Source organism: Gekko japonicus, unplaced genomic scaffold (genome assembly GCF_001447785.1).
Source record: "Gekko japonicus isolate JY-2015 unplaced genomic scaffold, Gekko_japonicus_V1.1 scaffold5541, whole genome shotgun sequence".
Taxonomy (NCBI): Eukaryota; Metazoa; Chordata; class Lepidosauria; order Squamata; family Gekkonidae; genus Gekko; species Gekko japonicus.
Window position 1 is genome coordinate 44,889 of NW_015167223.1, and position 3,357 is coordinate 48,245.

Here is a 3,357-nt window from a genome sequence, read left to right on the forward strand (position 1 = left end):
GCTCCAGACTGTGGGGCTCAGAGCCGGGGGGGGGAAGAGAACAAGTGGAGACCCAGCTAGAACTCAGTAGGCAACATTTTGTTGCGGGTCTCCACTTGTGCTTATCTAATTCCCTTTTGAAGCCATCCATGCTTGTAGCTGCCACCACTTCCTGTGGCAGTGAATTCCATGTGTGAATCACTCTTTGGGTGAAGAAGGACTTCCTTTTATCCGTTCTAACCCGACCGCTCAGCAATTTCATGGAGTGCCCACGAGTTCTTGTATTGTGAGAAAGGGAGAAAAGTACCTCTTTCTCTACCTGCTCTTTCCCATGCATAATCTTATAAACCTCAATCATGTCACCCCTCAGTCGTCGTTTCTCCAAGCTAAAGAGCCCTAAGCGCTTTAACCTTTCCTCATAGGGAAAGGTTTTTTATCATTCGAGTTGCCCTTTTCTGCACTTTTCCCAAACCTATAATATCCTTTTTAAGGTGTGGTGACCAGAACTACACACAGTATTCCAAATGAGGTCGCACCATTGATTTATATAGGGGCACTATGATATTGGCTGATCTATTTTCAATACCCTTCCTAATAACCCCCAGCATAGCACTGGCCTTTTTGATTGCAGACTGTCTCGACATTTTCAGGGAGTTATCTACTACAACTCCAAGATCTCTCTCTTGATCAGCCTCTGCCAGTCAGACCCCATCAATGTGTCTGCCAGTTCAGACCCCATCTTCCCGTGCTCTGGATCCAAACCCTGCCCCGAAGCTCCATGTCTGTAGGCATGGATCCCAGCGCCGCCTCCTACGGAGGTACCCGTCTCGTTCATGTTGTTCTATCCCTGCCACAGGGTGGCAGACGGATTTATGGTCCACCGCCGGCTTGGCTTATACGGTCACCTTCCGTCCGTGGATTTGAACTGATTCACAACAGCACCCAACCATATATATATGCCAACAATCCACCCGAATTAGAAGTGCCTGCGAGTTAGTGCCAGATGGTTGCCTCTTGTCTACCGATTCCCCTGTGTGGGTGTGGCCGCAAGCCAGACAGGTGTGAAAGTCTTAGAGGCGTAGGGGCTCGGAGGTGGACGTGAGCTTCCAGCTCGCTGTCCCGAGAGCTCGCCTGACTTAATCTGTCTTCACCCTATTATCCGGGCAGAGCTGTGGGGCCACCCAAGCGCTGACACTGTCTTGCCTCCCGACAGCCACTTGGAAATGAATCAGGAATGAGAAGACGGCAGCTCGTTTGCTTAGATGTCAGCGCATTGTTAGCATAACGTCTATGACTGCGGTAGGCACATCTGTCACGCAAGCGGGTCCCGCCCGTGATCACCAGTCTGCCCGTTGAAATAAAGAAATGGGATTAGGAGTCTGGGAATTTACAAGGGGGGGGGAGTGCGTGCAGAAGTGTGAGGCTCTTTCTGGTGTCTTGTTCCGGTTGTGTTTATATTCTCCTAGTGCTTTCGGTCACGAGGATGAGAAATTTGCTTGATGGTTTCCCAAGATGCTGCCGAGGACACTGCAGAGCATTGCAAGCCTGGCCGCCCTAGATCGGGGGTCTCCAACGTGGCGCCCTTGGGCGCCTTGCTACTCACAGACACCCAGACCCGTAGCCTGGATTTTGTGGCTTGTGGGGAGTGTGCTCTCTATACCCTGGAGCTTTTTTGTCTTGTGAGCAAAAATTCTGCTTTGTGAGCGAGTGGCATTAAAGTTGTGAGTGAGTGAGTGATTTGGGTGCTGCATAAATCAGTTTGCTCTGGAGCCCTCCTTCCTGAGCGGAGACAAAAATCTGTGAGCCAGAGGCTAAAAAACTGTGAGCTGGCTCACACCAACTCAGCTTAGAGGGAACACTGCTTGTGGGGCAAATCTGCTGGGGGCGATGGGGCTGCCATTATTTGCCATAATGAAGAGGGGGTGGCACGCGCCCCTCTCCCTCCCGCAAGGTTTAAAAGGGCCCTTCAGCTGATCAGCGGGGAGCACGTGACCCGCCGATCAGCTGGAGGGCCCTTTAAATCTTGCAAGCGAGAGGGAGAGGGGTGCACACCACCCCCCGCTTCTTCTCAAAAGCATTCGAAGGATCCCTTTAAATGCTTTTGGGAAGAAGCAGGGGGCCTTTGAGAAGCTGGGGCCCGTTAAGGAAGGGGGCTGGTCCTTTAAGGAAGGGGGCAGAGCCCCCAACAGCCCTCCCCGAGCTACGGGCCAGCAGACACCTTCCCTGGTGCCCACCAAGTGTTTTCAGGGAGTGGGAGGGGTCAGGCGGGGCTTTGGGCCACCACGGCTTCTGATTGACCGTTGGACTTTTGATTGACAGTGCTTTAGCAGCCTCTGCCACCGCAGCACAAGGGTTTTCACTGTGTGAGTGAAGGTGGCAACCACCGGGAGAAGAACTGCAGGGTTGGTTTCTCTACTCCGCTTTTCTCTACCCTAAGAATTCTTAGAGCGGCTTACAGTCTCCTTTCCCTCCCTCTCCCCACAACAGGCACCTTGTGCGGTAGGTGGGGCTGAGGTGGGGCTGAGAGAGAGCTCTGAGAGAGCCGTGACTGACCCAAGGACACCCAGCAGGCTTCATGGGGAGGAGGACTGGGGAATCAACCCCCCGTTCTCCACATTACTGTCTGCTGCTCTTAACGACTGCGCCACACGGGCTCTCACCACACGGGCTCTCAGCCAGTGGAGTGGCTGCCTCCAGCAAGCTGTGTCAGAATTCCAAAGGTCCCACCGCAGACTCAAAAAGGTTGGGGACCCCAGCCCTAGATTACCTGTACTGAGACCTGCTGTTTAAGACAGAAGTCTACCGATTCCCCTGTGTGGGTGTGGCCGCAAGCCAGACAGGTGTGAAAGTCTTAGAGGCGTAGGGGCTCGGAGGTGGACGTGAGCTTCCAGCTCACTGTCCCGAGAGCTCGCCTGACTTAATCTGTCTTCACCCTATTATCCGGGCAGAGCTGTGGGGCCACCCAAGCGCTGACACTGTCTTGCCTCCCGACAGCCACTTGGAAATGAATCAGGAATGAGAAGACGGCAGCTCGTTTGCTTAGATGTCAGCGCATTGTTAGCATAACGTCTATGACTGCGGTAGGCACATCTGTCACGCAAGCGGGTCCCGCCCGTGATCACCAGTCTGCCCGTTGAAATAAAGAAATGGGATTAGGAGTCTGGGAATTTACAAGGGGGGGGGAGTGCGTGCAGAAGTGTGAGGCTCTTTCTGGTGTCTTGTTCCGGTTGTGTTTATATTCTCCTAGTGCTTTCGGTCACGAGGATGAGAAATTTGCTTGATGGTTTCCCAAGATGCTGCCGAGGACACTGCAGAGCATTGCAAGCCTGGCCGCCCTAGATCGGGGGTCTCCAACGTGGCGCCCTTGGGCGCCTTGCT